This window comes from Hyperolius riggenbachi, chromosome 11 (assembly GCF_040937935.1).
Source record: "Hyperolius riggenbachi isolate aHypRig1 chromosome 11, aHypRig1.pri, whole genome shotgun sequence".
Lineage (NCBI taxonomy): Eukaryota > Metazoa > Chordata > Amphibia > Anura > Hyperoliidae > Hyperolius > Hyperolius riggenbachi.
This window is the reverse complement of record NC_090656.1, coordinates 213905861-213920718: the sequence shown is the minus strand read 5'-3', so window position 1 is coordinate 213920718 and position 14858 is coordinate 213905861.

Below are 14858 nucleotides of genomic sequence, written 5' to 3'. Positions count from 1 at the left end.
CTTTCATGCACGTTTTTTTCCTATTTTTATATGTACCGGTAAGTGAAATTTCGCATTGCAAATTTTCTGTGAATACCAGTTAATATATGTAAAAACTCATCTTTGTAACTGTAAAATAGCATGGAATAGCATGGAAATTTTTGTGAGAAAGCAAACTTTGATGCAAATTTTCTGAGTACTCATTGACTTTTCTGCTATTGAGCAAGAACACCTGAAACAAGCATGCAGCTAATCTAGTCAGACTTCAGTCAAACAGTTGATCTGCATGCTGGTTCAGGGTGTCAGGCCTAGTTCACATCTAAAAACGCAAACGCAAGCGAGTTTTTTTTTCTGGGCGCTGCGGTTTTTGTAAAGCACTTCAATAAGTGCTTTTTCAGAGCGATTGCATTTTTTCACTCCCTGACGCAAGTCAGGAAGTGAACTCTTTGAACCGGAAAATAATAAATACAGTGTATTTTGTTTTTAAAACGCGAACACAATCGCTGCACAAAGCAATTGTGTTCACGTTTTGCGTTTCTCCTATACCTTTCCCAAAAATGGTCCACGCACCGCTTTGCTGCCCATACAGCGCACGACCCGCGCTAATATGAACATTCTCATAGACATTAATTGCACAAGCGTAGGGGCAGAGGATCAGCAGGACAGCCAGGCAATGTGCATTATTTAAAAGGAAATATATATGTCTGCCTCCATATCCCTCTCAATTCAGATGTGCTTTCAAATAATTTTTATTAAATCCATTTAAAATACTGAAAATATTTAAACAATTGCCTCTATTTAATATACTGAACATATATAAATAACTGCCTCTGAACCGTTGTTTTGATTGTACCCTCGATTGTATTGCTTTTTGATTGATTGTATTGCTGAAAATTCTCAAATTAATCACATAGTTTACATAAATAATAGCCAAAGTATACATTCATATGTTTAATGGGCCTAATACACCCCCATGTGGCATTTAGGCGGTACTACAGAGTTAAGAAGCATACACATTTTAAGAGAACTTAACCACTTCACAACTGAGGGGTTTTACCCCTTCAGCATCCAAGCAATTTTCACATTTCAGCTCCTTCCATTCATTTGCCAATAACTTTATCTCTACTTATCAGAATGAAATGTGTTAAATGTGGGGTTTTTTTTATCCTGGCGGGCAGATGGCAACATGAACGAGCGCACAAATAAGCGGGAGCGCTTTCAGCAGTGGTAGCAGCGGGAGTACGTATATTTACTCCCCTGGGCGGTTAGATGAAGTCTGCAGGGGAGTAGATATACTGTACTGGAGCTGTGAAGTGGTTAAACAAAACAAAAAAAAAAGAGTTTCACTTACCTAGGGCTTCTACCAGCACCCTGCAGCTGCCCTATGCCCGTGGCATCACAGATCGATCCTCTGGTCCCCCACAGCCACTAAGTTTTGTTCTTGCCGACTCAGCCATGTGAATAGGCACTGTGCCTGCGCAGGACATACATGATCACGCTCCCGCTGCCGGGAGCATCCTGCGCATGTAGAGAACGAAAAGAAATCTCGTATTGCACATTGTCAGGATGTTCCTGGCACCAGGGCCGCACAGGCACAGTCACCATTGGGCAATAGAACGAAACTGACTCACTGCAAGGGGACCGGAGGATCGGTTTGTCCCGGCGCGGGCACAAATCAGCTGCAGGGGGCTGGTAGAAGCCCCATGTAAGTAAAACTCTTTTTTTGGTTTAAAGAGAACCTGAACCTGTTCTGTAGCGATGCTGGAGGAGGACTATATGAATATACTATTAAAATCATTTTAAGTTTTTTCTTGCTTTTTGATGGTTTAAAGGGCATTTTATTGACAAGTTTGAAAATATCACCAAGGAGAAAACTCAGGAGAAAAAGTTACTGCATATGGGTCTGTGAGTTTTTTCAGCAGATTTACTGGCCGATCCATTTTACGATTTTTCTGATCGATTTCCATTCACTTCATGAGAAAATCAATCAGAAAAACGATCAAAATTGGACCGGTCGGAAATGATCTATCGAGCCATCTATCTGCCAAAAAAAACCCTCATGATGTGTTTTCAGCATAAGTCCCGGCATTAACGAGCGCATCAGCCACTAATTGACAGGACACGCCTGTACGTCCTGATTGAGTAACCACAGATCAGACTGCATAGGTATGTACAGGTCCTTCTAAAAAAAATTAGCATATTGTGATAAAGTTCATTATTTTCTGTAATGTACTGATAAACATTAGACTTTCATATATTTTAGATTCATTACACACAACTGAAGTAGTTCAAGCCTTTTATTGTTTTAATATTGATGATTTTGGCATACAGCTCATGAAAACCCAAATTTCCTATCTAAAAAAATTAGCATATTTTATCTGACCAATAAAAGAAAAGTGTTTTTAAAACAAAAAAAAGTCAACCTTCAAATAATTATGTTCAGTTATGCACTCAATACTTGGTCGGGAATCCTTTTGCAGAAATGACTGCTTCAATGCGGCGTGGCATGGAGGCAATCAGCCTGTTGCACTGCTCAGGTATTATGGAGGCCCAGGATGCTTCAATAGCTGCCTTAAAGTGAACCTTAAGCCAGAAAAAAAATGAGTTTTACTCACCTGAGGCTTCTACCAGCCCCCTGCAGCAGTCCTGTGCCCTCGCAGCCACTCACTAATCCTCTGGTCCCCCGCTGCCAGCTAGTTTCGTTTTTGCCGACAAGCCCGTCAGGACTGGCCACGCGTAGCTTTTTCCGCATTCCCGACTGTAATTAGTGCTATTGCGGGCCGCAACGCGTACAAAAATATGCGTTGCCGCATTACACACGCGTACATATTTTTGTACGCGTTGCGGCCCGCAATAGCGCTAATTACAGTCGGGAATGCGGAAAAAGCTACGCGTGGCCAGTCCTGACGGGCCTGTCGGCAAAAACGAAACTAGCTGGCAGCAGGGGACCAGAGGATTAGTGAGTGGCTGCGAGGGCACAGGACTGCTGCAGGGGGCTGGTAGAAGCCCCAGGTGAGTAAAACTCTTTTTTTTTTCTGGCTTAAGTGTCTCGTTAAGCTCATCCAGAGTGTTGGGTCTTGCGCCTCTCAACTTTCTCTTCACAATATCCCACAGATTCTCTATAGGGTTCAGGTCAGGAGAGTTGGCAGGCCAATTGAGCACAGTAATACCATGGTCAGTAAACCATTTACCAGTGGTTTTGGCACTGTGAGCAGGTTCCAGGTCGTGCTGAAAAATGAAATCTTCATCTCCATAAAGCTTTTCAGCAGATGGAAGCATGAAGTGCTCCAAAATCTCCTGATAGCTAGCTGCATTGACCCTGCCCTTGATAAAACACAGTGGACCAACACTAGAGATATCGCGAACCTCCGATTTTCGGTTCGCGAACCTTCGTGGAAGGTTCGGTTCGCAGAAAAGTTCGCGAACCGCAATAGACTTCAATGGGGATGCGAACTTTGAAAAATAGAAAACATTATGCTGGCCACAAAAGTGATGGAAAAGATGTTTTAAGGGGTCTAACACCTGGAGGGGGGCATGGCGGAGTGGGATACATGCCCAAAGTCCCGGGGAAAAATCTGGATGTGACGCAAAGCAGCGTTTTAAGGGCAGAAATCTCATTGAATGCTAAATTGCAGGCCTAAAGTGCTTTAAAACATCTTGCATGTGTATACATCAATCAGGGAGTGTAATTAGAGTTCTGCTTCACACTGACACACCAAACTCACTGTGTAAAGCACCGCAAACAGCTGTTTGCGTAGTGACGGCCGTGCTGGACTGGTGCGCACCATGGCGAGAGTGTAGGCCGTGACGGTTTTCAAGCCTATATGGTGGCCGGGCTGTGGTAGCTCAATGATAGAACAACAGTGACTATCCAGCTGATCAAATTTGGTCTGACCACTTTGAAGCAACGACCTTATTATCTTTTGTGTCCCACACCCACCCGAGACAGTCAAATAGCCGGCGGTCATTGCTTCATTGTGATGCGCAAGCCCCTTCACCGCGGCAAGGTAATGATCAATAAGGGGGATGGGCACATGTACATGCCTTTTGTTTTTTTGTTGCAGCCGCCCGCAGTGCAGCCAGAAAAATTAGGCAGGCATGTACACGCACCAGAAAAATTAGTGTAGCGGCCGCTGCTAGCAGCGGCCTTAAAAATTCAGGAATCCGCCTAGAGTCCTGGACCCTGTTGGTGGTGGCGGAGAAGGCAAGCGGCCTGCTGGCAGAGATGCTGTGTGTGGGGACTGACTTAGTCTTCGGTCATGCAGTAGCCCTCGGTGATCCATTCCTCATTCATTTTGATAAAGGTCAGGTACTGAACACTGTCGTGACTTAGGCGACTTCTCTTCTCAGTGACTATGCCTCCAGCTGCACTGAAGGTCCTTTCTGACAGGACGCTTGCGGCAGGGCAAGAGAGAAATTGTATGGCAAATTGGGACAGCTCTGGCCACAGGTCAAGCCTGCGCAACCAGTAGTCCAAGGGTTCATCGTCGCTTTTCGCAGTGTCTGCATCCACACTCAAGGCCAGGTAGTCGGCTACCTGCCGATCCAGGCGTTGGTGGAGGGTGGATCCGGAAGGACTATGGCGAGGAGTTGGACTAAAGAATGTCCGCATGTCCGACATCACCTTGAGATCGCTGGAGCGTCCTGTCCTTGCCTGCGTGGATTTGGGAGGAGGAGGGTTACTGCCAGTGGTACCTTGATTGTGTTGTGCAGCCACATCACCCTTAAACGCATTGTAAAGCATCATCGACAGCTTGTTCTGCAAGTCCTGCATCCTTTCCGCCTTCTGTTGAGTTGGTAACAGGTCCGCCACTTTGTGCCTGTACCGAGGGTCTAGTAGCGTGGCCACCCAGTACAGGTCATTCGCCTTGAGTTTTTTGATACGGGGGTCCCTCAACAAGCTGGACAACATGAAAGAGGCCATCTGCACAAACCTGGATGCAGATGTACTCTCCATCTCCTCTTGCTCTTCCTCAGTGATGGGACGCAACTCCTCTTCCTCCCCCCAGCCACGAACAATACCACGGGAACGTGGAGCAGCAGAAGCCCCCTGTGACGGCTGCTGCGGTTGTTCTTCTTCCGCCACCTCTTCCTCCTCCACAGAAACACCTTCCTCATCACCATCATCAGAGTCTGACTCCTCTCCTTCCCCACACGACTCCTCTTCTTCCTCCTCCTCCTCCCCCCTCTGTGCTGCCGCAGGTGTTGTGGAAACATCGGGTTCGGATGTGAATCGCTCCCACGACTCCTGCTGCTGTAACTGTTCTCGTTCACGCTCCTCCACAGCTGTATCCACCACTCTACGCACGGCACGCTCCAGGAAGTAGGCGTAGGGGATCAAGTTGCTGATGGTGCCCTCAGCGCCACTCACCAGTTTGGTCACCTCCTCAAAGGGCTCTATGACCCTGCATGCATTTCACATCAGTGTCCAGTTGTTGGGCCATAACATCCCCATCCTCCCAGATTGTGTCCTTGTACTGTAATGATACAGGTACTGGGTGACGGCTTTCTCCTGGTCTAGCAGGCAAGAGAAACATCAGCAGGGTGGAATTCCAGCGAGTCGGGCTATCGCAAATGAGGCGTCTTACCGGCAAGAATGAATGTCCGCAAAGCGTGCCATGGCCGTGTAAGAGTGCCTGAAATGCCCACACAACTTCCTGGCCTGCTTCAGGACATCCTCTAAGCCTGGGTACTTGGACACAAATCTTTGCACGACCAGATTCAGCACATGTGCCATGCAGGGTACGTGTGTCAGCTTTCCCAAATTCAACGCAGAAATGAGATTGCTGCCGTTGTCACACACCACGTTGCCGATCTCAAGCTTGTGCGGGGTCAGCCATTGCTCCACCTGTTTGTTAAGAGCAGCCAGGAGAGCTGCTCCAGTGTGACTCTCTGCTTTCAGGCAAGACATGTCTAACACTGCGTGACACCGTTGTACCTGGCATGCAGCATAGGCCCTGGGGTGCGGGGGCTGTGTAGCTGGAGAGGAGATCGCGGCACCAGCCAAGGAGGAGGAGGAGGAGAAGGATGACGACAGCGAAGAGGTGGTAGCAGGCAGAGAGGAGGTGGCTGGAGGCCTGCCTGCAAGCCGTGGAGGTGTGACAAGTCGGTCCGCTGCGCAGCCACGTACTCCCTGCTTGCTGCCATCGGTCACCAGGTTGACCCAATGGGCTGTGTACGTAATGTAGCGGCCCTGCCCGTCCTTGGCAGACCAGGCATCCGTGGTCAGGTGGACCCTTGACCCAACGCTCTTTGCAATAGATGACACCACTTGCCTCTCAACTGCACGGTACAGTTTGGGTATGGCCTTTTGTGAAAAATAATTGCGGCCTGGTATCTTCCACTGCGGTGTACCAATGGCCACAAACTTACGGAAAGCCTCCGACTCCACCAGCTTGTATGGTAATAGCTGGCGAGCTAATAGTTCCGCCACGCCAGCTGTCAGGCACCGGGCAAGAGGGTGACTGGCAGACATTTGCTTCTTACGCTCAAATACGTCCTTCACGGACAGCTGGGTACTGCTGTGGGCAGAGGAGAAGGAACCGCTCAAGGGAAGAGGCGGTGTGGAGGAGGGTGGCTGTGAAGGTGCAAGGGAGAAAGCGGATGAAGATGATGCACCTGAAGGAGGAAGAGGAGAAGGAGGGTGGCTTGTCTTTTGGGTGCTGCTTTTCCTCAGGTGTTCTTGCCATAGCTGTTTGTGCCTTCTCTCCAGTTGCCTTCGTAAGGCACTTGTCCCTATGTGAGAGTTGGCCTTTCCACGGCTCAATTTTTGCTGGCAGAGACAACAGATGGCTTTGCTCCGATCTGAGACACACATGTTAAAAAAATTCCAAACCGCTGAGCCCTCCTGGGGTGATGGCGCTACGGTGGCATCAGCAGCTGACGTTGAAGGGCATGTTGGCTGGCTGTCCATAGCTGGCGATACATGGTGCCGGACACTGCCCCCAGCTGTTTCTGAGGACGAGCTCCCTCTGCTTCTATCATGGAGTCGTCTCCTCCTACTCCTCTCTGACTCCCCCTCTGAACTGTCCCCCTGGTCATCTCCTCTACCGGGAACATACATGGCATCCGTATAATCGTCATCATAATCCTCCTGCCCAGCTTCGCTTTCCTCAGACACCTCCTCAACTGCACCAACTTCAGGTGGTTCATCATCCCCAACCTCACACGTTACGTCTATACTATCGCCACCTAACTCAGACGTATGAGGTGGTGTACCTGCGCCTTCTTCTTGTTGTTGCAGTAGTGGCTGTGAATCAGTGATTTCACCACCACCAAATAACTCCTGCGAAGTGTCAAATGCAGCGGATGTGGTGCTTGTATTAGCGCTGGTGGCACTGGCTGCGGGAGATGAGGTCTTCTGTGTTAAATACTCAACCACGTCCTCACAATTTTGGTAAGTGATGGCACGTGCCTTCTTCTGAGCACTCTATTTTGGGACAGGTCCGCGTGAAATCACAGCAACACCACCTCGCACAGACCTGCCGGTGCCTGGTGGCCTTCCTCTGGGTCTGCCTCTACCTCTTCCTCTACCTGGTTTGTCCATTTTGTCCATCTCGGGGGGATGCTAGGTATATGCAGTGAGCTGGGTTCACTCAACACAACAGGTAGTTATATGCAGTGAGGTGGGTTCACTGAACAGTAAAGGTAGTTAGATGCAGTGAGCTGGGTTCACTGAACAGTAAAGGTACTTAGATGCAGTGAGGTGGGTTCACTCAACACAACAGGTAGTTAGATGCAGTGAGGTGGGTTCACTGAACAGTAAAGGTACTTAGATGCAGTGAGGTGGGTTCACTCAACACAACAGGTAGTTAGATGTAGTGAGGTGGGTTCAGTGAACAGTAAATGTACTTAAATGCAGTGAGGTGGGTTCACTCAACACAACAGGTAGTTAGATGTAGTGAGCTGAGTTTACTGAACAATAAAGGTACTTAGATGCAGTGAGGTGGTTTCACTCAACACAACAGGTAGTTAGATGCAGTGAGGTGGGTTCACTGAACAGTAAAGGTACTTAGATGCAGTGAGGTGGGTTCACTCAACACAACAGGTAGTTAGATGCAGTCAGCTGGGTTCACTCAACACAAAGCTGGGTATATGCAGTGATGAGGTGGGTTAAGTAAACACAACAGGTACTGGGTATATGCAGTATTGGGTAGTACAATGTGCAGCTCCCTGTCACACACACAGGTAGTCACTGAATGTGCTGGGCTGCTGGCAGTGGCACACACACTATGAATTAGCAAGGCTGTGCATGCAACAAAAGTGTCAGTTTGACACACAGAAAAAAAAAAGTACAGGATGAGCTCTGAAAAGAGCTGTTGAGGGGTGCTATAAAAGCAATAATAATCAGCCAGGAGAAAGCTAAGCAGCCAAGAACCTAATTAATCTGTCCCTAGAAGAACAAGTCTGCAGCAGCTGTCCCTAGTCTGTCTCTAGCAGGCACACGAGTGAGGCTAATGGCCGCCGGAGCCTGCCTTATATAAGGGGGGGTGGGGCTCCAGGGCTTAGTGTAGCCTGAATGGCTACAATGTGCCTGCTGACTGTGATGCAGAGGGTCAAAGTTGACCCTCATAGTGCATTTTGGGGCGAATCGAACTTCCGCAAAAGTTCGCTTGGTCCAGGAGAACGCAAACCACCGAAGTTCGCCTGGAACCGTTCGCCGGCGAACCGTTCGCAACATCTCTAACCAACACCAGCAGCTGACATGGCAGCCCAGACCATCACTGACTGTGGGTACTTGACACTGGACTTCAGGCATTTTGGCATTTCCCTCTCCCCAGTCTTCCTTCAGACTCTGGCACCTTGATTTCCGAATGACATGCAAAAGTTGCTTTCATCCGAAAAAAGTACTTTGGATCACTAATCAACAGTCCAGTGCTGCTTCTCTGTAGCCAAGGTCAGGCGCTTCTGCCGCTGTTTCTGGTTTAAAAGTGGCTTGACCTGGGGAATGCAGCACCTGTAGCCCATTTCCTGCACACGCATGTACACGGTGGCTCTGGATGTTTCTACTCCAGACTCAGTCCACTGCTTCCGCAGGTTCCCCAAGGTCTGGAATCGGTCCTTCTCCACAATCTTCCTCAGGGTCGGGTCATCTCTTCTTGTTGTGCAGCGTTTTCTGCCACACTTTTTCCTTCCCACAGACTTCCCACTGAGGTGCCTTGATACAGCACTCTGGGAACAGCCTATTCGTTCAGAAATGTCTTTCTGTGTCTTACCCTCTTGCTTGAGGGTGTCAATGATGGCCTTCTGGACAGCAGTCAGGTCGGCAGTCTTACCCATGATTGCGGTTTTGAGTAATGAACCAGGCTGGGAGTTTTTAAAAGCCTCAGGAATCTTTTGCAGGTGTTTAGAGTTAATTAGTTGATTCAGATGATTAGGTTAATAGCTCGTTTAGAGGACCTTTTCATGATATGCTAATTTTTTGAGATAGGAATTTTGGGTTTTCATGAGTTGTATGCCAAAATCATCAATATTAAAACAATAAAAGGCTTGAACTACTTCAGTTGTGCGTAATGAATCTAAAACATATGAAAGTCTAATGTTTATCAGTACATTACAGAAAATAATGAACTTTATCACAATATGCTAATTTTTTTAGAAGGACCTGTACATCCAGTTTAAGTATTGCTGCACTATTTTTGACTTTCTTAAATAAATGACCTAAAATTATTTTTGGCTCCTCTTCTGAATATAAACAGCACCAAATCTGTCTCTGGGGGCTACCATTGAAATATTGTGCATATCTCTGATCAATACAAAAATAATTCCAACTGTACACAACTCTTTTCAGGAACGATTTCCAATTTATTGCAACAAATATAGATGCGGGTAAATAGCAACAAAACAGAACTGATCTGTTGCTATGTAAACACATTTCTATATTTGTTGAAATAATTTGGAAATTATTCCTGAAAAGGGTTGAATTTGGTTTGGAATAATTTTTGTATTCATTGGATGTCAGTAGGGGTGTGATGAGCCCTTCATCAATTTGGGAGCTCCCCGTGCACAAGACTAAAGGTAGCCATACATCTAGCGATCTATGGCCAGATTCGACTAAGAGACAAATCCCTTGAACCTGATAAGAGAGAGATCTGTCAGCTGCCCATACACTGCAGGCAGATTTCCGATCAATTTCTTGCTGAAATGGATCCGGAATCGGCCCTGTGCGCCACATCCGCCGCCCCGACGCTGTGTCCCCTAATGAAGAATGTTCCCCGGTGCCCAGTGTAAAGTATACATTACCTGTCTGCGGCCTGCGCTTGTGCCTCCACTGCTCCGAGCGCATTCCCCTCTCAATACACGCATGCCCCAAATGGTTTCCTAGTAAGGACGAATGTGTGTGACGTCATACTTACTAGGAAACCACATGGGGCATGCGTGTATGGAGAGGGGAATGCGCCCGGGGCAGTGGAGGCACAAGCGCAGGCCGCGGACAGGTAATGTATACTTTATGCAAACACTAGTGCACATGACAGGCAGGGGCCCCGAGTACTGCCACTGCTCGGGACCCCAAAACCAACATGTAACATAATGGGGAGGCGCAGGCAAGCTCTGGAGCTGCCACAGCCAGGAACCTGCCCCCACTACTCCTTCAACTCACCAAACACCAAAAGATTTGCTCACTGACAGACAGCACTCTGCCACATATATAGGCTGCAGACTGCCTGCCAATCAAAAGTGCAAATACATTACACCTAGTCTGCAGTACTTAAAGCGGAATATAACCCTGCATTTCAACTTTGCTCTAAAACATTATTTACAGCATATTATATGCAACCAGCATTTTTTTTTACTAGACCAGCATTGGAAGGGTTACACACAGAGCTTTAAAGTTCTGTGGAGAGAACTGCAGACGCATCCGAAGCTTACATAGATACATTTAACTAAACAGAATGTAACAAGTGAGGAATGTTACACACTCTTTGGCTGACCTCCAGCTCCTGCACAGTCAGAGAGAGTGAGTCACATTCCACAGTTGTTACATTCTGTTTAGTTAAATGTATCTATCTAAGCTTCGGATGTGTCTGCAGTTCTCTCCGCCTAACTTTAAAACTCTGTGTGTAACCCTTCCAATGCTGGTCTAGTAAAAAAAAAATGCTGGTTGCATATAATATGCTGTAAATAATGTTTTAGAGCAAAGTTGAAATGCGGGGTTATATTCCGCTTTAATTAAGCAGAGGCTGTGCAATACAGCCAATCTTTTGGCCACTGCCCAGCAAGACCCTGCAGGGATCCGGCTTCCCTAACCCCCCAAACACGCCCCCCTCCCCTTTCAGCAAAAACGCCTGGTCTTTAAGGGGGGTTAGGCGGCCGGTCCCGAAATGGATAAAGTACACCTGTAATTAAGATAAAACAGCCCTATGGGGTACTTACCTTGGAAGGGGGAAGCCTACTAATGAGGCTTCCCCCATCCTCTGTAGCCTTGGAGTTCCAGCACTGGCTTCCCCGAACATTCTCCCGACAAGAGCCGACAAACACTGTGCAGGCACAGCAATATTTACCTACAGAGCGGCTTCTACAGAGCCCGATCAGGTGTGCTCTACTGTGCAGGGGCAAGTCCGCTGGAGCCCGAGCGGAGAGCCGCTAATTGTTCCTGCACTGGACCACAGTAGGTAAATTGTTACCTCTACGACGTTTGGGAGCTTCCAGCACTGGATCGTCGTGATGGAGGACGGGGGAAGCCTCGTTAGGCTCCTCCCAAGGTAAGTGTCCCCAGAGGGTTTTTGTTTCTTACCGATTTCCTTCATAGTGCCATTCTTTCTTATCTCAAAATGCTGGGAGCTATGGAACAGGCGCACTTGTGAGTGGTGGCTTAGTGTGGGCAGGGGCGCCGCCAGGGTACAAGCAAGCCAAGCCCCTGCTTGGGGTCTCCCTTTAGAGGGGGCCTCTCTCAGCTGGGCTGGCTTCCCTGTGCCCCCCAGCTTCCACCCCTGTGTCACCTCGTTTGTCTTCCCTCCCTCCATTCCCATGCATGGCCCCCCCTTTGGCAGCAACTCACGTGCATTCGATCCAGAGCGGAACCTCGCTGCTCTCCTGCTAAGCATCTCGGCTGTCACCATGGTTACTTCTGGCCTGCCACACATCATGCCATGGCCACGCCTCCAATAGCACACTGCTCCTTTTGGTAGTTGGTTTTGCCCATTTCTCGCTGCTCCCTTGATGGGGGGCCACAAACTATGTGCCGCAAAAAAACTTAGCTGCGTACCTGAGTGTGGGCAGCGGACTAGTGTGGGCGGCGGCTTGGTGCGTCACAATTCTTTAAGGGCTCGTTTCCACTATAGCGAATCCCCATGCGGGCACTGCATGCGGATTCGCATAGTCAATGTAAGTGGATGTGGCTGTTTCCACTTGTGCGGCGGCGGGAGCGTTTTTCGGTGCGGCAGAAATCTGCACGGCAGAGCCGTCAGATTTCACGTGCGGGAGGAATGCGGGCGAATCGCCGCTAATGCATTTAATAGGGAAATCGCATGCGGCCTTGTCATGCGGATTTCCCCGCGATTTCGCATGGTTTGCTATGGAGCTTTACTCAAGCAGTGACATGGTTAAATTCGCCTGGCTTCTTGCCATGCGAAATCGCATGCAAAATCGCGGAAACGCAGCCGCATGCGATTTCTTCTGCGGTGGAATCCAGGCGATTCCGCACCGCAACAGTGGAAACGAGCCCTTAAGAATTGGGGGTTTCCTGGTCAGACATAAAACAGGCTCAGTGGCGCAGGATAGCAAGACAAAGGCACCTGGGCTCAAAATCAGGGAGAGTTCTATGCTAAGCTGATATCATTGGTCACATAGAGCCACACTAATCAGGTCCAGTATTACCCCGGAGAACATCTATCAGAATTTCAGAACAGACTGGAAGCTGTACTACAAAGGCTTATGAAGCTCATTATGTCCTGATCTTCATAACAATCAGTCTTTGCTCCTCATTGCAGTAGTCCCTGTGGAGAGGTGTAAAGTGATGCACACCATTGTTCTGCAGTGAGGATGAGCTGCATAACTTATGTTTGATGTCAGTCCAGGAAAATAAATATATGTGTTGTGGTCTCTGTCCTTCTTGCTGGTACAGACATGCAGATGTACAAACAGCCAGCAGACACTGGTTTATTATATCATGTCATTATTTTTGTGTTGTTTTTCTTTTTTACATGAACCTCTTATATACGTCAAAAGGTGTGTCATCACATTGTGCCCAAAGCATTTTCTAGATTTTGTACGCTGGGGTGATGTGGTATTTTAAAGGACAACCGAGGTGACATGTGACATGATGAGATAGATGTGTATGTACAGTGCCAAGCACACAAATAACTATGATGTGTTCCCTTTTTTCATTTTCTGCCTGAAACAGTTAAACATCAGATATGCAAGTGACAGTTTTTGTCCAGGTCGGGACCGGGTTGGACTGGGTCAGACTATAGCATAACCCTCACTGATAAGTAATTACAGCCATAAAATACTTTCCTGTTAGTAAATGGCTTCTGAGAGCAGGAAAGGTCAATAATTCATAGATTTTAGCTTTGGCATACTTCAATGAAGGTGTCATTGAGCAGAGACAATGAAACAGTAAAAACTTAAACTAGATTTAGGCTACTTACACAACAAGACGGTCGCATAACGTGCACCTTACGCAACGCATGGTGGTGGTGGCAGAGGACGTTAGCAAAGAGCCGCATTAAGCGGCTCTTTGATGCGTCCGTGATGCGTACTATAGTACGCATGCGCTGGTGGAGACCACGTGAGCGGAACACTCTGCATCACGTGGTCCCGCCAGTGATGTCAGCACAGTGCAGTGAATATTAATTAGCCATGTGGCTAATCACTGCGCCTGTGCAAGCAGGCTAACGCGGCAAAGCCGCTCTAACGCCGTAGCATGCTGCACTCTGAGATTGACGTGCAGCGTTACAATGTAACGCAACGTGGGCACTGTGAACAGCCCATTGCAGTTACATTGCTGTGCGTTGGGGAGCGTTACAGGCTGCACTAACGTGCGCTTGTAACGTCTTAGTGTGTAAGTAGCCTTAAACATAAAATTAAATTGTGGGATATCTAAAAAAGTCATTTTTAGGAGAAGGAGGATAGATACAGTTGTTTTTCTCAACAGTTTATTTTCACCTCAGAGGTCCTTTAACCAGTTCACCCCCAAGTGGTTTTTACTCTAACGGACCAGAGCAATTTTCACCTGTCAGTACTCTTCCCATTTATTCCCTAATAACTTTATTACTACTTATCACAACAAAATGATCTATATCTTGTTTTTTTCGCCACCAATTAGGCTTTCTGTGGGAAGTACATTTTGCTAAGAATTTTTTAATTCTAAATGCGTTTTAACGGGAAAAACAAGAAAATAATGGAAAAAATTCATTATTTATCAGTTTTTGGCCATTATAGTTTTTAAATTAAAGTTCTCCTGTGGTTAAAACTGACACATTTTGTTTGCCCAGTTGTCCTGATTATTAAACCATTTAAATTATGTCCCTATCACAATGTATGGCGACAATACAGTATGTGAAAATATTATTTTTCTGATTTGTCTTTTTTTTGTCCGGTCCAAAATTACAAGCCCCTATGTAGTAAAGTTATAGTAATAGTTCCTCATAAAATATAAAACCTAAGTCCCTAAAACAACTATTTATGTATTTTTTTTAAACTGATTTTTTATAAGTGTTTTTTTTTTTTTGGGGGGGGGGGGGGAGGGGGAGGAGAAGGGGCTTTGGAAGTGTAAGTGTAAGTTATTAATTTTTATTAATATTGTGTATAAGTGTATGTGTATGTACCGGTATGTGCCTGTATGTGTAATTTTACTATTTGGCCACAAGATGGCGCTAGTGAACACTCTCCTGTTTAGGAAGTGTTCACTTTTTTTTTTTTTTACATTTTACTAAACT